Here is a 26,510-nt window from a genome sequence, read left to right as displayed (position 1 = left end):
TTATAAGCATCTGGCATTTCCCCTACTGCCTCTCATTCTCTCTCCTACCGCCTTGTGAAGAGGTGCTTTCCTCTATGATCATAAATTTCCTGAGGCCTCCTCAGCCATGCTGAACTGTGAGTCAATAAAACCTCTTTTCTTTATAAATTACCTAGTCTCAAGTATGTCCTTATAGCAGCATGAGAACATACTAATACAGTACATTGGTACCACAGAGAGTGAGGTAGCTGCTATAAAGATACCTGAAAACGTGGAAGCGACTTTGGAACTAGGTAACAAGCAGAGGTTGGAACGGTTTAGAGGGCTTAGAAGAAGACAGGAAGACATGGAACGTTTGGAACTTCCTAGAGACTTCCTGAATGGTTTTGACCAAAATGCTGTTAGTGATATGGACAATGAAGTCCAAGCCGAGATGGTCTCAGATGGAGATGAGGAACTTCTTGGGAACTGGAGCAAAGGTGACTCTTAACTATTCTTTTATTATTATTATTATTATTATTATTATTATACTTTAAGTTTTAGGGTACATGTGCACAATGTGCAGGTTAGTTACATATGTATACATGTGCCATGCTGGTGTGCTGCACCCATTAACTCGTCATTTAGCATTAGGTATATCTCCTAATGCTATCCCTCCCCCCTCCCCGCACCCCACAACAGTCCCCAGAGTGTGATGTTCCCCTTCCTGTGTCCATGTGTTCTCATTGTTCAATTCCCATCTCTGAGTGAGAACATGCAGTGTTTGGTTTTTTGTCCTTGCGATAGTTTACTGAGAATGATGATGTCCAATTTCATCCACGTCCCTACAAACGACATGAACTCATCATTGTTTATGGCTGCATAGTATTCCATGGTGTATATGTGCCACATTTTCTTAATCCAGTCTATCATTGTTGGACATTTGGGTTGGTTCCAAGTCTTTGCTATTGTGAATAGTGCCGCAATAAACATACGTGTGCATGTGTCTTTATAGCAGCATGATTTATAGTCCTTTGGGTATATACCCAGTAATGGGATGGCTGGGTCAAATGGTATTTCTAGTTTTAGATCCCTGAGGAATCGCCACACTGTCTTCCACAATGGTTGAACCGGTTTACAGTCCCACCAACAGTGTAAAAGTGTTCCTGTTTCTCCACATCCTCTCCAGCACCTGTTGTTTCCTGACTTTTTAATGATCGCCATTCTAACTGGTGTGAGATGGTATCTCATTGTGGTTTTGATTTGCATTTCTCTGATGGCCAGTGATGATGAGCATTTTTTCATGTGTCTTTTGGCTGCATAAATGCCTTCTTTTGAGAAGTGTCTGTTCATATCCTTTGCCCACTTGTTGATGGGGTTGTTTGTTTTTTTCTTGTAAATTTGTTTGAGTTCATTGTAGATTCTGGATATTAGCCCTTTGCCAGATGAGTAGGTTGCGAAAATTTTCTCCCATTTTGTAGGTTGCCTGTTCACTCTGATGTTAGTTTCTTTTGCTGTGCAGAAGCTCTTTAGTTTAATGAGATCCCATTTGTCAATTTTGGCTTTTGTTGCCATTGCTTTTGGTGTTTTAGACATGAAGTCCTTGCCCATGCCTATGTCCTGAATGGTAATGCCTAGGTTTTCTTCTAGGGTTTTTATGGTTTTAGGTCTAACATTTAAGTCTTTAATCCATCTTGAATTAATTTTTGTATAAGGTGTAAGGAAGGGATCCAGTTTCAGCTTTCTACATATGGCTAGCCAGTTTTCCCAGCACCATTTGTTAAATAGGGAATCCTTTCCCCATTGCTTGTTTTTCTCAGGTTTGTCAAAGATCAGATAGTTGTAGATATGCGGCGTTATTTCTGAGGGCTCTGTTCTGTTCCATTGATCTATATCTCTGTTTTGGTACCAGTACCATGCTGTTTTGGTTACTGTAGCCTTGTAGTATGGTTTGAAGTCAGGTAGCGTGATGCCTCCAGCTTTGTTCTTTTGGCTTAGGATTGACTTGGCGATGCGGGCTCTTTTTTGGTTCCATATGAACTTTAAAGTAGTTTTTTTCCAATTCTGTGAAGAAAGTCATTGGTAGCTTGATGGGGATGGCATTGAATCTGTAAATTACCTTGGGCAGTATGGCCATTTTCACGATATTCATTCTTCCTACCCATGAGCATAGAATGTTCTTCCATTTGTTTGTCTCCTCTTTTATTTCATTGAGCAGTGGTTTGTAGTTCTCCTTGAAGAGGTCCTTCACGTCCCTTGTAAGTTGGATTCCTAAGTATTTTATTCTCCTTGAAGCAATTGTGAATGGGAGTTCACTCATGATTTGGCTCTCTGTTTGTCTGTTATTGGTGTATAAGAATGCTTGTGATTTTTGTACATTGATTTTGTATCCTGAGACTTTGCTGAAGTTGCTTATCAGCTTAAGGAGATTTTGGGCTGAGACGATGCAGTTTTCTAGATATACAGTCATGTTGTCTGCAAACAGGGACAATTTGACTTCCTCTTTTCCTAATTGAATACCCTTTATTTCCTTCTCCTGCCTAATTGCCCTGGCCAGAACTTCCAACACTATGTTGAATAGGAGTGGTGAGAGAGGGCATCTCTGTCTTGTGCCCATTTTCAAAGGGAATGCTTCCAGTTTTTGCCCATTCAGTATGATATTGGCTGTGGGTTTGTCATAGATAGCGCTTATTATTTTGAGATACGTCCCATCAATACCTAATTTATTGAGAGTTTTTAGCATGAAGGTTGTTGAATTTTGTCAAAGGCCTTTTCTGCATCTATTGAGATAATCATGTGTTTTTTGTCATTGGTTCTGTTTATATGCTGGATTACATTTATTGATTTGCATATATTGAACCCGCCTTGCATCCCAGGGATGAAGCCCACTTGATCATGGTAGATAAGCTTTTTGATGTGCTGCTGGATTCGGTCTGCCAGTATTTTATTGAGGATTTTTGCATCAATGTTCATCAAGGATATTGGTCTAAAATTCTCTTTTAAAGAGTCTAGCAGCATTTTGCCAATGCCCTAGAGATCTGTGGAACTTTGAACTTGAAAGAGATAATTTAGGGTATCTGGCAGAAGACATTTCTAAGAAATTTCACTTGGGTCATCTCAACAAATAAAAATCTCATATGCATCAAGACAAAATGACTCAATGAAATCAGTCATTCTACTTCTAGGTATACTTCTAGGTAAAACTCCCCAAGAAACACTCATATATATGCACAAGGAAACAAACATAAGTATGTTCCATGAAGTACTATTTGTGACAGCAACAAAAATGGGAACATCTTGAATGTTTATTAATAGAAGAAAAGATAATCAAGTGTGACATATTAATATAATGGAAGACTATACAACACATAAAAGGTTTTGGGTTTTTTTGTTTTGTTTTGTTTTGTTTTTTTGAGACAGAGTCTCACTCTGTTGCCCAGGCTAGCGTGCAGTGGCGTGATCTTGGCTCACTGCAAGCTCTGCCTCCCGGGTTCAAGCAATTCTTGTGCCTCAGCCTCCCGAGTAGCTGGGACTACAGGCCTGCAGCACCACACCCAGCTAATTTTTGTATTTTTAGTAGAGACAGGGTTTTGTTATATTGGGCAGGGTGGTCTCAAACTCCTGGCCTCAAGGTGATCCACCCACCTCTGCCTCCCAAAGTGTTTGGGTTACAGGTGTGAGCCACTGTGCCCAGCTCAACATATAAAAGGAGAAAATGAAATGTCATTATTGGCATGGAGAAATATTGAAAATAATAATGAAAAAAATGTTGCAGAATGATGCATAGTATGACACATGTACGTAAGTTGGAAAATATACAAAGCAACACTACCTGTTGCTTGTAAATACTAATTGATATCGTTTGGATGTGTATCCCCTCGGAATCTCATATTGAAATGTGATATCCAATGTAGGAGGGACTGGTAGGAGGTGTTTGGGTCATGGGGGCGGATCCCTCATGAATGACTTGGGGCTGTCCTTGAGGATAATGAGTGAGTTCTCACTCAGAGTTCATGTGAAATCTGGTTATTTAAAGGAGTGTGGCACCTCCCCACCTCTGCTTCTTGCTCCCATTCTTGCCATGTGACATGCTGGCTCCCCTTCGCCTTCCACCATGGTTGTATGCTTCCTGAGGCCCTCATCAGAAGCAGATGCCAGCCCTGTGCTTTGTGTACAGCCTACAGAACAATGAACCAATTAAACCTCTTTTCTTTATAAATTATCCAGCCTCAGGCATTTCTTTATAGCAATGCAAGAATGGACTAACATACTCATATATGGCTTAAAAGCATTTAAAAAATCCCAGAAAGATAAATACCAAATTCACAGAGGAAATGGGCTTGCCTAGGCCTGGGGATCAAACACGATGTTATATATATTACAATGTGTTCCTTCTTTTATTTCTTCTCCTTTAACTATGTTTCTTTTATATTTATTCTTACTAACTCTATAGATTTCTAAATAAAAATAAAGATGAAACAAATAAAAATGTTAATTTTCAAGTCTGGACAGTGGGAATACAGTATTTGTTATTATATTTAAATTTCTGCCAAAAAAAAATAGTTCTTAAAGGGGCCAGTCACTTGACTGTATTTAAGGTATGGAGAAACACATATATTGGGTGTAAAGAATTCTGAACAGAAGTAAAAACTTAGCACTGTTTAACATTTCCTCTGAAAAGGCAGAGAGGTCATGGCTATCTGAATGAATGCTTGCTATTTTAGGTATGAGCCAGCCATTCAGCTATACTGGTTCCAGGCAAGGTCACTGGAGACAGCAGGTAAAACAAGATAACAATTAAGATCTCTACTCAGGCACAGTGGCTCACACCTATCATTCCAGCACTTTGGGAGGCTGAGGTGGGCAGATTGCTCAAACCCAGCAGTTCAAGACCAGCCTGGGGAACAGAGGGAGATCCTCTCTTAAAAAAAAAAGGCAACCTTTGACATCAGAAGATCTGGGTTCAACTCCTGGTTCAGCCACTTAGTGTCACTTTGACTAAGCTGCTTAATCTCTTTGAGCATTAGTGTCTTCATCTATAAAATGGAAATGATAATTTTTATATCACATGGTCTTTGGAGAATTACCTGAGATAACACTACATAGATTTGCCTAGCACACAGGAAATCTTCAAAGAATGACAGAAAAAAATAAAAGGGTTGAGGAAGCATTTTTCAAGAGTTTTTTGAAGTTAACTAATCTTTTCTTAATTCATCATATATGAAGAATATGGCACATTCCCATAATAATAATAGGGGATGTGAAGAGGTGAAGAGGTTCAGGATGTGAGGTGGTAAACAGGGACAGAAAGCCTCCCAGATGTGCCCCAACCCCTCATATCTTCCCATCATCACTGGTCTGGGTTAGCAGTCCCTAGGCCTGGGTATTTTAGGCTCACAGAACTGCAGAGGCATAGCTGGTGGCAACTCTGGACCACTGCTCCCTCCAAAAGCATAGGTTCCAGAGGTCACAGCAATGAGATTTCCTGTTGGCAGCTGCTAAAACCCCTGGGTGGTCAAAATTTGGAGTACTGGAAGGTAGTGGTGGCTGGTTTTCATTCTAAGAAGCCTGGAAGGAGTAGGAGTGGTCTCAGGGGATCCTGAGCAGGTGTCAGAAGGCAAGCGTCCCAAACAAAGGCTGAAAAGTTTTCCTAAAATATCTGTCCACTCCAAGTCTCACTTCTCTCTATAATAGGGACAATGCTAGATGTCACATTCCTCCAAATATCAATAAGCATTTGAAATAAAAGACTAAAAAATTTGAACTCTTCAGACGTATTTAACCACTAACATTGAAGAAACCTTCAGGAAGTCCATCTACCTACCCAACACCCTTGCCCACCTTCCTACCCATGCTATCCAGAACACATCATAAGTATCTGTTGAAGACATAATAAAATTGCTTTTCTTAGCTGCTTGCTTCTCATCAACATGTTTTGGTAACTACCATAACTTTATCCAAAATGTATCAGTAGCGTATATAGATTTCTCCTTTAATATTTCATAATTTATTGAAATTAATAATGCATTAAATTTAATAATTAAATAATAATTAATATTCAAAAATTACGATGATCAGAAAATGAATAAAATTGAATTTCCTTTGTATTAAGCCTCACCTAAATAGTTCCTTCCCTAGGGAAATAGGTGGCAGAAAATTTCTAAAGTAATCTAAATGTTTCTTGCTGAAATTTAAATCTCTGCTCTTTGAATCTTCTTTGTGTGTACAGAATAGTTTGGAAGGAAGAGATGAGCAATTCAAGCAATGTTTGCTAGCAGTTCTCAAGTACATAATTGCTTGAGTAATGCTCCCTCCAGATCTTTCTCTCAGTCCAGAGACAGTGCCTATTGTTTTAGCAGCCAGGTGCTTTGACATGTTTCCTATTATGTTGAGAAACTGAGGGAACAGGTGGTATGAGGGATTAAGTGACTTGATTGGGACCAAGAGTAAGGGGTTTTAAAACTCTTCCCCTTTCATTTGTTGGGATTTGTTCTTTTTGTATGCTGGTCTGCATTCTCTCGAGTTTAAATTAAGTAGGTAAAGATCACAGTGAATATTCTGACTACTTGAGAGTAATAGTTAAAATCCTAGCCTTTTGAATATCTTGCCTAGCCTGCATCCTTGTGTGAGTCGCCTACATTAAGCAGTATCTCTTGAGGAGGAGGCCTTGAGAGTCAAAGTCTGTTTGTTAAATGAGGTGTTTCACAGTAGAGAAGGATGATCTACTGAAGGAGAGAGTTGGGGAAGGAGGCAGTGAGAGAAGGAGAGAGGGATACAGAGAGAGGGACTGAAGGAGGAAGGAAGGGAGGGAGGAAGAGGAAGGGGAAGGAGAGGGAGAAAAAGACAGAGAAGGAGACAGAATCTACTGTGTCCTTTTGATTTTAGGGAAAAAAAAACCCTTGTTATGTTGGTCCTTATATAATGTAAAGTAGCCTGTTTACCTCTAGAGAAAAACTCACGTTTTCATCTTGATAAATACTTCTGGGTTTGCACATATACCACAACACATTATACATATTTCAAGATCAAAACTGCACCTGCAGTTCACAATGACCTATATTTTGCCTTGGTCCCCGAAAGCTGCTCTGTAGCAAAGCCAAGTCAAAACAATGCTCAAGGAAAAAAAAAATGCTGAAAGTTCCTGGCAATTTCCCTTCCACTCCACATGCTGCCAAGGTCACATAGAGGTAAAGCTGAACTCTCCATTTGGCCGTTTTTGCTTTTTCCTCCCCTTTTCCCCTCCCTCCACTTACGTACATGCTGATATAGTTTATGGTCTGTACCTCAATAGCACTATCACTCTGAGTTTTTATCAGACTTGAGGTCAGTGGAAGCAGGAAAGGAGAATGGATGTGAGTCTGGGTGTGGCAAGTTCCTATTGCTTTATCAGGGAGGTAAAAAAGTGCATCCACCTGGTATGCTTCTGGCTGTGAAGTGCAGTGAGGTGAGCCAAGGTGCCGGGGGTCACTAGGAGTTCATCTTGGATAAGTGCCCAACGTTTGCAGGACTTAGCTCATCAACTTTTCTAATTTGCAAAGATGTATTTCCTGTTGGGTTTCTTCATCCCTGTCATCTAGAGAAAATAATCCAGTATGCAGCCTGTTTGGTGTGTACAGAAAACATCCCCTTCCTGAATTAAATCCAATTATGGTAATTCATTCAGCAAATCCTGTGATCACTGGCACAAGTTAAACTGCACAGGGTGGAGGAGTTGGGTGTTAAGCAAAGGGGACTATCTGTCAAGTATACCTAGGTGCTTTCCTCATCACTGCATTGACCTGTACCTGAACCTATTCAACATCATCTACAAACTACTTAACCTTGGTGTGCCGTGTTTTCGTCTCCTATAAAACAGCATTTCTCACTATTTATTCCTAAATTGCTTCTGTTACCTGCTTAGAGAGCCCTGGAGAGTAGAACAACTAAGTCTCAGTAACAGGAAAAGAACACAAGATTAAATTTTAAGAGTTGTGCTTCTGGATTTTGAGACTGAGAGTTGGCTGACGGGGGAGCCCTATGGGCTAGCCGTGAATAGGATGTTATTGGCATCATTCTTTTGTGCTAATTTATGGTAGAACTGGCCATTGCTTGGGTCTTACTATTAGATTAGAATGATTAAAAGTACAAAGCAGGTGGGAGGAATACTGAATAATTCCCTCCTATTAAGTTTAGGTCAAAAATATTGCAGAACACTAAGGAAAAGTGTTCATTTTCTGAGACACTGCATTAAGGAGAAAGTAAAAGGTGAGATTTTAGACTCTGTTCTCCCAGTTACAGTCAAACTGCCCTTACATCTTTTCACCTGACCTACTTTGAAATCTAGGTGTGATAAACTATAATGGCAATAATCACTTCCACTCAAACTAGAGGACTTTCTCAAATCAAGGTATCCATGGTCAAGATACATTTCAAGGTATTGAACTCCCTGCTGAAATACACAAAGGCCCCTTAGCAATTAGTTCAAAAAGCAGGACATATATCAATGTAAAATACTTTAATTTCTAAGCATCTATCTCATTGGAAATTATTTGACTTCCTTTTAATTCTATTTTTTAAAAAGATGTTTACTTATTTGTTTGTTCATTCATTCATTCATTTAGCAAACATTAATTGAACAGTTGTTGTGTGCCAGGAACTGAGATAAGGATATAAAAACGAGTAAGACAACAATCTCTATCTTAAATAGTTCACAGCCTAGTAGAGGAGACATACAGGCAAATAAACACAGTATAGTATGATATGCTGCAACAAATCTTTGTGTTAAGGTGTTCAAGAAGTATAGAGGGTGGGCCAGTCCCTCCCTGGGAGAGTCAGGGAAAGGTTCACAGGGGAGGAAACATCTGACCTGAATCTTAAAAGTTGAGTAAATGTTTGCCAGAGAAATAAGTGCCTAGCTAAAGGGAAGAAACTTTGCTATGTCATGCTTGGGGAACAGCAACACATTTGATGTGGATATACCAAGGGAATGGTAGAAAATTAAACTGGAAAGGCAGGCAGGGGCTGGCCTGAGAAGATACTTATATGCAAGGGCTTAGGACCTTCCTTGGAGGTGATAGACCTTGAAGAGTTTTAAGCAGAGGAATGATCAATTTAATCTGTCTTTCAGAAAGGCCACTTCAGCAGTAATGGGGGTGGGGATGGGTCTACTATGCGAAAGCAGTGGGAACACTGAGAAAAATATGTAAAATAACTATGATAAAGTTTATGATACATGCTGATGTTAATGTGGGTATCTATGTAAGTTTTATAATATATCTGCCACCATTACACATGCTATAGACAATATAATAAGAGTTCAGCGTTTGGAATGAAACGATGAGGGAAGGCTTCACAGGAAGGCAGGTACTGAGAAACAAATTAATCCCAGAGTATAGAAATAGAACAAATAAACTATGATGCTTCTAACTATGTGAATGTGTCTGTAAGTTGGAGAATATGTACCAGACATTGAAATCAGAGAAATAAAATTACCTGAGGTCCTACACATTTAGACAAATACTCCAAGTTACACAGAAATATAACACAGAAGTCCAACAAAATCTAAACAGGGTCCTAAAATGGGACTGTAAAGTCAATTTTTTAAAATACTAAGCTGACATGATCATGCCTATAATTGGTGTAAAGATTCTAGTCCATTTCTAAGCTTGTGCATTTGATTGAGATAAAATACACTGGACAAATACAAAGTATTTTGCAATGTCGAACCTTAATCACCAACCAAGTGAAATGACATTTACTTGAGATAAGGAGCCTGGGTTACCAGTGAGTACCTTGTAAAGTTTCTTTTTCATTTAAGTATTCTACAGGAAAGACAAGAGTATTTAACACAGGCTGCTATTAAGGGAGGAGTTTGGGAAGACAAAGCAGGTTTCTATGTGTGTCCTAACTGAAACTTCTTTTGAAATAGGAAAACTTCAGCGTTACTTATACACATAAATACTTAAACTAAGCAGAGATGTGAAAAATTAGATCATTCCAATCTCATGAATAGTGTAAATCCACCCAGTAATAAAAGCCATTTTGGATTATTATTCTTTGTTTATTAAGCCAACAGAAGCATTCATTCCAGCCAGCCTGTCAAAAGCACAGAGTGAAGCTAAACAGTTTGTTTAGTCTAACGAAAGATGTTCTCAGCCAAAACAAAAGGGACCCAAATTTTTTTGCTTTTATAAAGTGTAACTTTACCGTGGAATGATATTACATAATTAGAGGGAATAGATAAGAAGACAGAGGCAACAGAATGATGCAGAGTTCTTTTTTATTCAGTGTGACAAAGGGATGAGATGGATTTTTTTGCCAGTCTAAAGCAGTGACCAGCTGTCATGAGTGACTGTCAAATAAATCGTTTACAGTATTCCCTTAACCTAGTACCCACTTGATAACTGTAGCACCATTATTCAATTTCGTCGATTATGTAAGTTAGTAATTTGCATATTTACTTTAAAATAACATTTCATGGACAAGATAGAGTTAAAGTTTATCTGAGATACATTCATTCTACACCATAAATGACTTCACCACCCCTCCCTGTCATTAACAATGCTAAGTTACTGCTGTAGGGTTTTACCTACCTCATTTTGAATAGTTCCATAAAGTTGTCTAACCCATGTGTCAACAGACCACTTGGAGTTCAAGCAACACTTCATGGCTCACAGCTGGTAATTACAAAGTTTCCCTAAACATGTAGATGCTATATGATTTCCAAATTGCAATAATCTTCTAGGCCACTATCAGGCCTGGTAACCTCTCATCACTTCAGAAATCAATTCACAAAGTGAGCATGTCAAGTCATTTTCCTCAGCAGTTTTAACCAATGTTATGCTTCACATAGACATGGATGGTCAAACTCATTTTTATTTTCTTATTAGTGCTGCTCAATTAATCCTCAACCCTCTTACAATCAGCACTAAAAAAGATATAATCTTTCTACAAGTACAATTGGCCCCGGACATATCCTGATTTCACCTGTTCAGGTCTCTGGGTATTCAATAAAGCAAGTTCAGCCGCTGTGCCAAGAGGCCACACAGAGTTCAAGGTAACACCTCACAGCCATCAGCAGGTTAATTATAATTTCATTTTCAAACACACCGACTACATGCTTGTTTCAACTCCAAATGACCTTACCTGCTTAATTTTTTGGGGGGGGGGTGGTCTACATGGAGTAAATTTCTGTCAGCAAAGCTGAGAGGCCACTCGGAGTTCATGGTAACAATTCATATTTCTAACAGGTTGCCCAGACCTAAATCCTCACCTTCAAACATTCCTGAGAGAGCACTTAGTAGCTATGAAGGAAGTAGGGAGTAGGGGATGGAGAAGGAAGAGAGATGGAGATAGAGGAGGGTGGAAAAGGGAAGGAAAGACACAACACCTGACCTCTGGAGTGTTTTGAAGGGTTCAGTGTCAATGGCCATTTTAGTGAGGTGATTCTGGCTCATGGGAGAAGGGCCTCCACTTTGGGGGTAGAGTCTTACAGGAGTTTCTAGATACCCGATGACTGCATCACTGCCAGAAACAAAACTGGCTCAAAAGCAGCCTTGTATTAAATTCTTAAGTGATCACAATAGTGGAAGTTTGATTCTGCATGGAAGGGACCTGGGACAAAAGCTGACTTCCTGCTACTCTCTCAATGAGTAGGTATAGAAAAGGAAGTTCTCAGAGAGGTAGGTGTTTTCTCCAGACAAGGGCTCTTTCTCTTATCATTTAGGCTGAAAGAGCCCAGTTAACATCAATGAGAGGAGTCATTTCAGATGTGATTTTTTAACATGTATCATGTGCCAGAATGACAAGTTTTGTAAAAATGCTCTCTAGGACCAACTGACCCATTTTCCTACTTAAAATCTCAAACTAGTGGCCTGAAAGCTTTTTCTCAGGAATGCTTTCTGCTTAACTCATCACTCACACTGTGTGAAGTGAAATGGAAATCTCATTCCCCATTTCACAGAGCTAAGCTGATTTTTGTTTTAATTATTTTTTTTCAAATGATATAGATGACTCAACTGCTCATAGTATTAACTTGTTCATTTTGTAAGTTGACTTAAAGAGACCAAAAATAAGTATAGAATCCAATAACATATTTTATTCTTGGCCATCTATTCCTCTTGAAACAATTATGAGTAGTATGGGACCTTACCTCAAGTTGCTTCAAGTCTTCCCTGGCACTTAAATCACCACCTGGTTGGTCTGCATGCGCTTTCTTACAGCCTGATATGCCTTGTCAATCTTCTTTGATAAAACGACAATTTCTATACTGTTCACTCATTCCTTCTTCAGAGGATCTTTTTGGCAAACAAGTGAGTAGTATAACAGCCCCTTTCACTCTTAAATCTTAACCACAGATTATCTCAATGCTGATTTCCAAATTAGGGAGGTAATTTTTGGTTGCTGCAAGACCATAAAGCATTTAGTTGAGTGCCCTCCCATAAAAGACTGAATGTTTTGTTATTGTTGCTGAATCCAGTGATTTACATTTTTTCAGTTGCAGAGCCTTTCTTCCCCACAAATAAATTTTATAAAAAAGTCCAATATATAAAAATATAGAGTCAAAGCTGCTTATGCAAATTTATGATTTCCAAATTGCAATAATCTTCTGGTTAAACCACCCAGACACCTATCAGCTCAGTCCTTCAACCCTCCTCCATTCCCCCAACTTCTACCACCACAGCATAGAATCACACCCAAGGGAGCTCAATAGAACTACTGGCTTCTATGCAACACAGCTTCAAAGCTAGTAAGATATGGATGTTGGTAATAATTAGAAAGTATGTATTTTTTTTTTTTCTTTTTCTGGAGACAGTCACCCATGCTGGAGTGCAGAGTACAGTGGCACAATCTTGGCTGACTGCAACCTTCGCCTCCTGGGTTCAAGCAATTCTTGTGCCTTAGCTTCCTGAGTAGTTGGGATTACAAGTGCCCACCACCAAACCCAGCTAATTTCTTTGTGTTTTCAGCAGTGGTGAGGTTTCACCATGTCAGACAGGCTGGTCTTGAACTCCTGACCTCAAGTGATCCTACTGCCTCAGCCTCCCAAAGTGCTGGGATTACAGGTGTGAGCCACCATGCCTGGCCAAAAGTAGGTATTTGTAAGTGGCAAATCATTTCACCAAAATTAATTATACCCCATTTTTTTTACATAAAATTATCATCTCCATTCTGTAACCCCAGTGGACACTGGCTGTTTTTCACCTTTCTTCCAAGGTTACTAATTTTGCTCAGTTGCAATATATATGTATGAAATAAAAACCAGAAATTGTAAAAATTAAAAAAAAATTATCATCTCTTGAAGGCAGGAGCTTTGGCCTGTTTATACGTTCTTCTCATAAGTCACAGCCCATACTAAGCATTCAAAAAATGTTTGCTACATTAAACTCAAAAAACACACTATCTGCCTCAGATAGGAAAAAATTACTTTCAGTGCAGAATTTGTCATTTTGAGTGAGCAGGAATGAAATCTCCTTCTCTTCCTCACTCTGTATTCACCCAGAAATCCTTAGTCATCACAGGGATCATATGAGACTAGTCATCACATCAGACTCTATTCATTGCAGAAACACTCCATTTGACCTTCAACAAGGTGACAACCTCCATGTGTCTCAACTTTCCTTAATGAGAAATGTAGAGTGACAATTGAAAGCTGAGGCCTTCAATACAGCATATTTGGTCTCAACTTTCCCACTTATAAATGGCAACAATTAAACTGATCTTTTCCCTTGTCTGACATTCAAAGGAGGTGGTGAGTGTCAAACCAAGGCAAAGAAGTCATTTAACGTCTGCTTTTCATTTTAAGAGAATTGTTCCTTCTCAATCAACAATCAGCCAAATATATATTGATATCCTCTGGGGTCCTAAAAAGAACATTGAACTTGAAGTCAAAACACTGGGACTCAAATTTAGAATTTGCTACTTAATGGCTGTATGACATTGATTGAGAACACTTTGGCATCTGTTTCTCATCTCTGTAGGTGGCATAATAATTGCTACCTCACAAGATTATTCTTCAGATAAAAAATAGGATTTATGAAAATATCTAGTACTGTTCCTAGTGCATATTTGATTTAGGGCCTCATATGAGACCCTAGGTACATAAAGGGTTAAAGGAGACATACAAAAGAAATGTATCGACTTTGCAAGTCAATTGTCACAATTTTGAATACTGAGGCAATTTGTATTTAATATCCACAGGGTTCAAGGATACAAGCTCACCTCTAGGGGATTAAAGCTGTGGGATGAGTGTGGAAAAAACTCAGGGCTCTGGGTTTGTTCCAGGGTAAGCCTCAGGATATATTAAATTCAACTAGATTCAGGACACTACTAAGATAAAAGGCAGAATCAGAGCCATATTCAATTTGTAGGGCAAGTATACCAATAGTTGCTCCATGATACCAAAAGGATTTTCATTCCAATCACCATATCCTTCCCTTCACTATCTATTCCTTCTTACTCTGTTTCTCTCTTCCTCTTTAGTATTTGAATCAGGGCTAACCTGGAGCTAGAACAGAGAGACTGGATATTCTCAGAAGTGAAGAGTCCTGTGGTCACAGTACTATTTTCCAGTGCTAAGATCTGTTCCCTTATTCCTCTGCTAGGCCTTCTGTAGTTACAAAATCACACTTTAGTTTCCCTTTATGTGACCCAGTCCTTAAATTAGAATTTAAATGGCTAGAGTAGAGGATCAGATGGATTTGAAAATTTGGACCTTGATGCACACAAAAACTGTATAAGGGCCCAAATATTAAAGAGTAGCTTTTTTTTTTGTATGTGATAAAACATGATTCTGAGCTACAGACCATATTCTTCACAAAATTTTAATAGCAAAGGAACTCCTACTAAATTTACCTTTCCCTTATGGATCAACATTATTGAAATAGCAGAAAAAGTGTAGATAATTTTTCTTTCTTTTTTATGTTTTTGAGACAAGGTCTGGCTCTGTTGCCCAGGCTGGAGTACAATGGTGTGATCTCAGCTCACTGCAACCTCTGCCTCCCAGGCTCAAGCCATGCTCCCACCTCAGCCTCCCAAGTAGCTGGGACTACAGACATGCACAACCATACCCAGCTAATAATATTTGTGGGGTTTTTTTTTTGTTTTTGTTTTTTTTTAAGAGACAGGGTTTTGCCATGTTGCCCAGGCTGGTCTCGAATTCGTGAGCTCAAGTGATCCACCCACCTCAGCCTCCCAATGTGCTGAGATTATAGGCTAAATTTAGATAACTTTTCTAAAGGTACTGAGCCATTTAGAAACTCATGACTGAGGAATAACAACATCTAACAATGATGGCAACAACAACAAAAATCTGCTTTACTGAAACCAAGAAATGCTTCTTAAAAATACATTTTTCATTTGTCTCATGGCAAGCATTTATTGAGTACTTAATCTACGTAGGGCCTTAGTCATTACAACTTCTGGTCTTCATTAATTTTTTTTATCATTCTAGTTCTTCCATTTTCCTCCTTTCTTTACTTTTATTTCTCTGTTTCATTATCATATTCTTTTTTCGAGAGTCCTATCATAGATCAGTGATGAAGCAGGCATCACTTATGCCTACTTCATAAATTAATTCAGATATGTTTCAAACACATTAACTCACTACTTTTTCTGCTTCTTTTTACACACCTGTGCTCATAACCCTTTTTTTCTAGAAAATGTCAAGATAACACAGATGTTAGAATTAAGCAAAAAGAAATGACCTGTATACCAATATGGGTATAAAAGTTTAAAATGTTAACCTATAAGAATCACTGGACATTAAAATTAAACATAACTTCAGAGATCATTTAATCTAGCCATGCTTAGGAACCCTTGAGGTTTCAAAGTGTTAAAGGTGGTAATGACATCAGTTAGAATTTCCATTTTAAGTCACTAAACAAGTTTTGGGGTATCATGGAGTAATTTGTAGCAGACCAATATTCTATCAAAGACAATTAGAAAAACCAGAGACAAACATTTTAAAAAATAAAAAGGCTGCTTGGAAGCATCAGAGAGTTGCTGAGGCACCCAGGACTTGAGGATACAAGATCTGGAAGAGAAAGGGAGCTCACTGAGATGAATACAAAATTCCACATACCATATATTTTTGGTGTTGAAAGAGAGGCAAAGAAGCTAAGAGAACTGCTGGCAAACTCACAGCTGGATAAACAAAAACGAGTTTGATGATGCCAGGGGAGCAAGAGTGCAGAGAAAAGGGAGGAACAGAAAACAGCCTATTGGCATAGGCCAATGCTAAGCTATAGAGGGCAAAGGGCAGAAAGCCAAGCAGAAAATGGCTAAAAAATAGAGTTATCTGAAGACTCCTAATGCTGACAAGATAAAAATTGGAGTCCAGGTTCCACCTAGAAGGAGCCTTGCTAAAATGCACTATGCTCCCAGTTGGGACACATAAAGGGATACCTATAATAGTTGGTATGAGCAAAATGTAGACTGAACCTTCGAAAAACTACATTGCTGCAAAACTGCATTGCTGCTGCAGAACTACAAAGTTCCTGAATGTATTGAGGTGATGATCCCCTTTACTCTGGATGCCTGCCAGAAAACAGAATGAATCTCTCTAGAAGAGAATATCCAGGGCCACTACAATTTTTCATGTCTAATGGCTGGGATTCAGTAAAAAGTTATCAGACTTATCAAGAACAGAGATATGAGAAAAGCAGACAATAGAAACAGTACTACAGGTGAGTGAAATCAGAAATAGACCTTAAAATAGAGAATAAAATACAGAATTTCACCACACAATTGAAATATTTAAAAAATAAATTCTAGCTCTGAAAAAAAGAATAGTTAAAACTAAGAATATAGCAGAGAGATTTAAGAACAGATTGGATAGAGGATGAGTAAACTGGAACACTGGTGAGTACAAAATGTCTAGACAGATGCAAAATCTAGACTGAAGCGGAAAGCAAAACAACATATGTGCATATACAGTCCCAGTGGAAGAGGGAGAATGGGGGAAAAAGACAATTTGAAGATATAATAACTGCAAATTTTCTAAACTGATGAAAGACATCAAGTCAGGTTCAAGAGGAATCTTAAACCCTACACAGGAAAAACACAAAGAAAACCATGTGCCAAGGCACATTAGAGTAAAACTGCCAAAAACTGAAGATGAAGAGAACATTCTGGGCAACATAGTGAGACCACATCTCTGAAATAATAAAAATTTTAAAGAGACAAATAAGAAAGATACATCATCTTCCAAGAAGCTGCAACAAGACTGACACCTGACTTCATTTTTTAAAATGAGAGAAACCAGAAGACAATGGAACTATATATTTGAATGCTAAAAGAAAATAATTGGCAACTTAGAATTCAATACCCAAGGAAAATGTTCTTCAATAATGAAGCCCTCCTCACCCCCTGCCAACAAAAAGACTTTTCCAGGCAAACAAAAGCTGAGATGATTCAACATCTGTAGGCCTACACTAAAATAAATATTTTTTAAAATATGAAAAGCAACAAAAGGGTAAATAGATGGATACATGTAAATAAATATTGTCCATACTAAAAATAATACTGATGATCTTTGGGATTTAAAATGTGAAGTCAAAATGCACAATAGCAGCAATAAAAATGTAGGAATGGAATAAATTGAATTAAAGTAGTCTAAAGTTGAAGATTTTCTGGGATTTGTTACAATTATATTAGACTAATAAGAATGATTGTTGTAGAGTTTAGGATAACCAGTAAAAGGATAAAAGACAGTATAATTAACAGGCTAATAGAAAATAAAAGTAGAGCAATAAAATATAATTACTGTTTTAAAAGGCAGGAAAGGAGGAAAAAGTTAAAAAAAAAAGAAAGGGAGAAACAGAAGTAGAAAACAGAAAGTATAAGAGTATATTTAAATCCCAATGTATCACTAATTAATGTAAATGCAAATTAACTAAATACTCCAATTAAAAAGCAGACCTTATTAGAACAAAGAAGCAAACACTCTCCACGCTGCTCATTAGAGCATACCTTAAAAATAACAATCTTGAAAAATTGAAAATAAAATGATGGAAAAACACATATCATGCAAATGCTAGCCAAAATGAAAGCTGGCATGACTATACTAACATCAGACAAAGTAGACCCTTGGGCAAGAAGCATTAAAAAAGGAATATCACAATGTTAAAAGAGTTGATCTGCCCAGAAGATGCAACAATCCTAAATTTATATGCACCTAGTAACATAGCATTAATATATGTTAAGAAAAAATGGCAGGACTAACAGGAGAAATAAATCCATAATCATAATTTGAGAGTTGCACACCTCTTGATAACTGACAAAACAATTAGAACAAAACTAAAAAATCATTAGAGATATAGAATACTTGCCTGTCATGATTAACAAACTTGATTTAATTGATGTCTATAGAACACTACACCCAATAACTGCAGAAAACATCTTTTAAAGGACACATAAGACATTTACCAAAATATACCATATGCTAAGCCAAAAGGTTGAACAATCTTCAAACGACTAGGAATAATTCCACTATGTTTTCTAACCACTGTAAAATCAAGCTAGAAATCAATACAAAAAGACAGCTGCAGGGACTTCAGTTTTCAGATCTGTATGAGAGGAGCTTGGAAGTCACCACTCCATTCTAACAAGTAAAAGCTGAACAAACTGAAAAATCAACAATTCCTAGATTTGTGAAAGAAGTAAGAGCACAGGGTAAACTGCTGCCTCTCAAATTGGAAGGACAGATAGATAAAGAGAGTCACAACATACTGGAAGCAGAAACCTCTATGGGAACCAGTGCTGCAGTAGGAAAACATGAACTGTAGTTGAGGAATTGCTGAAGGCTAGGATTGGACAAGTCTAGAGTTAAAAGTTCCAGGAGAACCCAGCCATGGAGGAGTGGGGGGAGGGGCATGATTTTGTGAGTTTTAACTCTAGGAGGTTGGCCAGATTCTCACAGTAAATATCAGAAAAAAAATTCTTCTGAGTCTCAGCAGGGGGAGGGGTAAAGGAACCATTCCTCTGTATTTCTTAACAAGGTCTGCCCCAGGAGAAACTAGTCAACCAAACCCTAACCTAATCCCTAACTTACTGTGATTTTATCAAAGCCTAACTGACCTGGGGGAGGGGAAATAACCCAATTATAGCCAGCTATAGTACTCCATGTGGAAGAAATATTGTGAACAACTTTTTGCCCACAAATTTGATAACCTAGATTAAATGGATCAATTGCGTGAAAAACACAGTCTGACAAAACTCACACAAGAAGAAGTGGTCAATCTGAAAAAGCATATAAATATTATAGAAATTGAACCAATAATTATAACCTCCTAAAACAGAAAGCCCCAAGTACAGATGGGTTCATTGGTGAATTCTACCAAATATTTAAGGACAAAATTATAGGAATTATTTACAAAATCTTTCAAAACACAGAAGTAGAAGGATAATTCCTAATTTGTTTTACGAGGCCAGCATTACCCTAATATCAAGTCTTGCCAAAGATATTACAAGAAAACTACATATCAATATCACTCATAAACACAGATGCAAACATCCTCAACAAAATATCAGCAAATCAAATCCAACAATGTATAAAAGAATCGTATACCATAACTAAGTGGGATTTATCCCAGGCATGCAAGGTTGGACTAACATTTGAAAATAAATCATTGTAATCCATTATATCAATGGGCTAAGAAAGAAAAATTACACAAACATATCAACAGATACAGAAAAAAATATTTGACAAAATCCAACATTATTCACGATAAAAACACCCTCAACACAGTAGGAAAAGTTTATCAATTTGATAAAGAACATCTACAAAAAACCTACAGCTAACATCATACTAAATGGTGAGAAACTATAAGCTTTCCTACTAAGATCAAGATCAAGAACAAACTTTCCTACTAAGATCAAAACCACTCCTTTTCAATATATAATTGGAAGTCCTAGCTAATGCAATAAGACAAAAAAGGAAATAAAAGGCATACTAATTGAAAGAGAAGAAAGAAAACTGTCTTTTTTTCTTTTGTAGAAGACATGATTTTCTATAGAAAATCCAAAAGTACTGACAAAAAAATTCCTGGGACTAATAAGTGATTACAGCAAGGTTGCAGGATTCAAGGTTAATATACAAAAATTATTCACTTTCCTATATACCACCAATGAACAAGTAGAATTTGCAATTAAAAGCAAAATGTCATTTATATAAGCACCCCCAGAATGAAATGCTTAGGTATAAATCTAACAAAATATGTCATCAAGATCTACATGAGAAAAACTATGAAACTCTGATAAAATATCAAAGAATAACAAATAAATGAGTTATTTCATATTCATGGATAGGAAGACAATATTGTCAAGATATCAGTTCTTTCCAACTTGATCTATAGATTCAATGCAATCCCAATATAAACCCCAGTAAATTTTTCTATGGATGTTGATAAACTGATTCTAAAGTTTATATGAAGAGGCAATATATCCAGAATAGCCAACACAATATCAAAGAAGAACTAAGTCAGACTTTGTTCACTCTCAGACTGCAAGACTTACTATAAAGCTATAGTAATCAAGGCAGTGTGGTATTGGTGAATGACTAGGCAAATAGATCAAAGCAACAAAACAGAAAGCACAGAAACAGACCCACATAAATATAGTCAGAAAAATATATATAAAAAAGATAGACCTCTGACGAGCAAAGGCAAAACAATGGAACAAAGATGTTCTTTTCGACAAATGTGCTGGAAAAACTGTACAATCACATGAATGAAAGAAAAGAATCTAGACACAAACTTACAGCTTTCAAAAAAATAAACTACAAATGGATCACAGAAATAAATGTAAAATACAAAACTATAAAGCTCATAGAAGATAACATAAGAGAAAATCTAGATAACCTTGGAATTAGCAATGACTTCTTTTTATATATGACTCCAAAGGCACAATCCATGAAATACAATATTTATAAGCTGGACTTCATTAAAATTAAAAATTTCTGCTCTGCAAAAGACACTCAAAAGAATACAAAGATAAGCCACAGACTGGGAGAAAATATTTGCAAAAGACACATCTGATAAGGGACTATTATCCAAAACATACAAAGAATTCTTAAAGTGCACAATAAAAAAACAAACAATCCAATTAAAAAATGGAGCAAAGATCTTAACAGATACCTCACCGAAGAAGATATCATGGCATAAAATAAGCATATTAAAAAGACGATCCACATCATATGTCCTCAGGGAAATGCAAATTAAAACAATAATGAGATACCACTATACACCTATTAGAATGGCCAAAATCCAGGACACTGCTAAACACCAAATGCTGATGAGAATGTAGAACAACAGGAGCTCTCACCTATTGTTGGTGAAAATGCAAAATGGTATAGTCACTTTGGAAGACAAATAGTTTGGTGGTTTCTTACAAAAGTAAACATACTCTCACCATATGATCCAGCAATTATACTCCCTGATAATTTCCCAAAGGAATTGAAAACTTATATTCACACAAAAATCTGCACATGAATGTTTATAGCAACTACAGTCATAATTGCTGAAACTTGGAAGCAATCAAGATATCCTTCAGTAGGTGAATGGATAAATGAATGTGGTAAATCCAGACAATGAAATATTATTCAGCACATTAAGAAGAAATGAGCCATTAAGCCATGAAAAATTATGGAGGAAACTTAAATGCATATTACTAAGTTAAAGAAGCCAGTCTAATAAAGGTTACATACTACATGATTCCAACTACATGACATCCCAGAAAAGGCACAATGAGGGGGACAAGAAAAAGATCAGTGGCTGCCAGGGGTTGGGGCAAGAAGGGAATGAAGAGGTGGAGTACAGAGGATTTTAGGGCATCAAAAATACTACGTATGATACTATAATGATGGATACTTGTCATTAGATATTTGTTCAAATCCATAGAATATACAACATCAAGAGTGAGCCCTCATGCAAATTACCAATTTTGGGTGATAATGATATGTCAGTGTAGGTTTATCACATGTAACATACCACTCTGGGGGGAATATGAATAATGAGGGAGGCTATGCATGTAGAGGGGGCAAGAAGTACCTAGGATATCTCTGTATATTCCTCTTAATTTTGTGGTAAAATTAAAATTGCTGTAAAAATACGAAGTCCTTTTTAAAAAAAGATACCTAGCAAATCCAAAAATGGAAAAGAGTACCCTACTAAATTACTCATGTTTCAAGAAGAAATTAAAACGGAAATTAGAAAATATTTTGAGTTGAATGCTAAAAAGAAAAACATATCAAGATCTGTGGGGTAAAGCTAAAAATGTGTCTCAGGAAAATGTACTCCTTTAAATGCACACATTAAAAAATAAAGACTGAAGAAGAATTATGGATCTAGGTATGCATCTCAAGAAGTTAAAGGATAGCAAACTACTATTGCTGCTGCTGTTACTGCTAATAGAAAAAAAATCAGAGAAATAGAATATAAATGTAGGCCGGGCGCAGTGGTCAAGCCTGTAATCCCAGCACTTTGGGAGGCCGAGGTGGGCAGATCACGAGGTCAGGAGATCGAGACCATCCTGGCTAACACGATGAAACCCCGTCTCTACTAAAAATACAAATAAAATTAGCTGGGCGTGGTGTCAGGCGCCTGTAGTCCCAGCTACTCGGGAGGCTGAGGCAGGAGAATGGCGTGAACCCGGGAGGTGGAGTTTGCAGTGAGCAGTGATCGCGCCACTGCACTCCAGCCTGGCCGACAGAGTGAGACTTCATCTCAAAAAAAATAAATAAATAAAAATAAAAATAAAAAAATAAAGAATATAAATGCAAAGTGGAATCAACAAAGGCAAAGAAATGCTTCTTTGAAAAGACTTGTAAAAATGATAAACCTCCGTCAATAATGTGAAGAAAAAAGAAAGAAGGCACAAATAACCAATAGTAGGAATGAAAAAGGGCATATAACTGCAGATCCTACAGATATTAAAAATATAATGAGAGAATATTATGAATGACTTTATGCCAACAGATTTGGAAATTTAGATGAAACAGGCAAATTCCTAGAAAACACAATTTACCAAAACTGATATAAGAATAAACAGAAGATCTGACTATTCACTTATGTATTAAAGAAATTAAGTCCACAATTAATAAACTTCCCATAAAGAAATTTCCTGGTCCATATAATTTCACTGATGAATCTTTGTAACACTGAAGAAAGAAGTAAGGCCAATCTTACGTAAATTCTTCCTCAGAAATAAAATTAAGGAATACTTCCAATTTATTTTTATTAGACTTGTATAACTTTGATTCTAAAACCTGAAAAGGCTATTTTATGCAAGGAAATCCAATAGAAAATTTGGCAAGGGACATGAAATGGTACTTCAAAAATAAGGTATCAAAATGGCCAATTAACATATGAAAGGTTGCTCAACATCATTAGTATTAGGGAAATAGAAAATAAACTTACAATGAGATACCATACACATTTACTAAGATGGCTAAAAATAAAATACCAATATAATACCATGTGTTTTGGGGATGAGGAAGAACTTGAGTTATCTTTGCTCTTGGTATAAACTGATTACAATCACTTTGAAAAACTATTATTAGCTACATACATAGATTCCATGACATACATAGACTCTATGACCTGCAACTGCAATCCTAGGTACATATCCAACAGAAATGAGTACACTAAAAGATATATACAAGACTGTTCACAGCAGCACTATTTGTGAAAATAAAAAAAAGATAAAACAACAAAAAAACTCAATCTGTAAACAACCCAAATGTCCATCAACAATCAAATAGAGATCAATATAACAAAGTATGTCATAGTCATATAATATAATACTTTACAGCAATGAGAAAGAATAAACTGCTTCATACAACAGTTTGGATGACTCTCATCAATATAATGTTTAATGAAAGAAGCTAGACATAAAAGAGTAGATACTATATAATCCCACTAGATACTATATAATCCCACTCATATAAAGTACAAAACTGGCCAACTAATCAATCTGATAGAAATATATATATATATATGTATATATATAAACTCTTTCCATGCCACCAAAATGGTACACATGAATGTCCTGGATGATGCTCCTAACAGCATCAACAATGCTGAAGAGAGGCAAATGCCACATTCTTATTAGGCTGTGCTCCAAAGTCATCGTCCAGTTTCTAACTGTGTTGCTGAAGCATGGTTACATTGGTGAATTTAAAATCATTGAAAATCACAGAGCTGGGAAAATTATTGTGAACCTCACAAGCAGGCTAAACAAGTGTGGAGTTATCAGCCCCAGATTTGCTGTGCAACTCAAAGATCTAGAAAAATGGCAGAATAATAATCCCGTCAGTTTAGTTTCATTGTATTGACAACCTCAGCTGGTATCACGGACCAAGAAGAAGCAAGATGAAAACACACAGGAGGGGAAATCCTGGGATTCTTTTTCTAGAGATGTAATACATATTTACAAATAAAATGGCTCATGGGCCAAAAAAAAAAGAAATATACATATTAATTACTTCTGGGTGTGAGGCATTGGAACTGGAAGCAGGAACAAGGGGCCTTTGAGGGATGTCGGTAATATTCTGTATTTTGATCAGAGTTTCATGAGTATATTCACTTTGTGAAAATGCATGAAGCCATATAATTATGATTTATAGATCTTTCTGTTCTATAATAAAATGTTTACTTGAAAATGTCAATAAATAGAATACTTTCCCTCTTTAAATATGTACTGCTTGAGATCCTCTAAGTGAATACAGATTAAGTCATGAGTAGCAGCCAGTGGATCAGAAAGCTGTACTCATGATCCAGTCACTGGGTTGGTATTCCACTCAGCTGAAAACAGCTGGGTGCTGTGAGTGTGTGTCTGTGTGTGTATGTGTGTGTGTATTTTTAAACTATTATAAAATTTGAAAATGTTCTCATTTTTACTCATTGTGATGGTTAATTTTATGTATCAACTTTACTGAGCCACAGAATGCCCAGCTATTTTGTCAAGCATTATTCTGGGTGTCTCTGTGAGGGTATTTCTAGATGAGATTCACACCTGAATTGGTAGACTGAGTAAAGAAGATTGCCAGCCAGGTACGGTGGCTCATGCCTGTAGTACCTGTAGTCCCTGAGGCTGAGGTGGGAGGGCCCAGAAGATCGAGGCTGCAGTGGGCTATGATCGCACCATTGCACTTCAGCCTGGGTGACAAAGTGAGACCTCATCTCTAAAGAAAAGGTAGATTGTTCTCTCTAATGTGGATGGGCCTCACCTAATCAGTTGAAGGCCTGAAAAAACCACAAAGGTTGACTTTTCTGTGAGAAATTCCTCCTGCTTGACTACCTCTGAGCTGAGGCATCAGTTTTTATTTGCCTTTGGACTCGAACCAAACCATTCACTTTTCCTGGGTCTCAAGCCTGCTGGCATTTGGACTAGAACTACACCATTGGCTCTCCTGGTTCTCAGGTCTTTGAACTTGAACTGTAATTATATCAGTGGCTCTGCTGGGTCTCCAGCCTGCCAACTGCATATCTTGGAACATGTCAGCCTCTATTATCATGTGAGCCAATTCCTTATTAATCTGTATGTGTGTGTATACAAATTTATATAGATATATATTACACATCTTTTATAGACTCTTGTTTCGGTTCCTCCAGAGAACCATGACTAATACACTCACATATTACCTACATTTTGTCCATAATAGATGATGTTAAAGGCAGAAAACATAAAGAAAAGTAAAACATAAAAGTAAATGGAGACCATAAGAAAAATTACAATTTTTCAAACAAGTCTCAAAGATGACCTTCAACAAAATTTGTAATTACACTTACTGATCAGAATCCTTATAATATACATAAAAATATACTTAGTCTTTTAAAAATTGATACTTAACATAAAATGTTTGTATTCATATGACTTTTTATTTACTGGGATTTAACATTATTCATATTGAGACTATTATTTTTAGAGAAATACTTGTACTTACTAGCATGAAATACTTTAATTTTATTTAGAAACCAAACTTGAAAACTATAAAAAAAGTTTTTAATATTCACAATTAAAAACTTCAGACAACAGGTTATATAAGTTGATTGATTTGGATCTGTATTTGGATGTATATTTGATTTCCAAACAATTCAATAAAACATTACAGTTAGAATATCCAAAAATTATGTTTTCTCTTATATAATTAGCTTAAAAATCTATTTTATATGGGAAAAGATGAAACGTATTTAATTGAAATGTAAGAATATTATATTGAAATCAAATATGTAATCTTTAATAATATGCAAAATCTGAATTTTTCTTTAGTTTGCTTCTTTATCATATATCATTAAAGAATGACATTATCTTTTAAGTTCCAGAGAGGGCTGATAATGAGATTACAATTACTGTAAATTCCATAGCTCATAAATGTTTGAAAATGTTAATTTAGTATAATTTCTATCCCCAGCTTTTATAGACAAAGAAACTGAGGCTAGAGCAGTTAGACAATTTGACCAAGGATATATTTTTAGTTTGTGGCAGAGTCAGGGTAAACGTGCAAGTTTCTTGATTGTTGATCCAGTGTTCTCTGCAGCAGCACAAGATATCTGTCTCTTCTGCATGATGAGTCA

General features: G+C 36.8%; 1 protein-coding gene and 1 pseudogene across 4 annotated transcripts in view; one reads left to right on the top strand and one right to left on the bottom strand.

Moving 5' to 3' along the window:
* The window catches only part of EXOC6B (exocyst complex component 6B), a 652,710-nt gene that overhangs the window by 88,926 nt on the left and 537,274 nt on the right, over positions 1–26,510 (bottom strand). The window lies entirely within an intron of this gene.
* LOC129143229 (small ribosomal subunit protein uS8-like) lies at positions 23,965–24,348 on the top strand (annotated as a pseudogene).

This window comes from Pan troglodytes, chromosome 12, assembly GCF_028858775.2.
Source record: "Pan troglodytes isolate AG18354 chromosome 12, NHGRI_mPanTro3-v2.0_pri, whole genome shotgun sequence".
Lineage (NCBI taxonomy): Eukaryota > Metazoa > Chordata > Mammalia > Primates > Hominidae > Pan > Pan troglodytes.
This window is presented reverse-complemented; position numbering and strand designations above follow the sequence as displayed.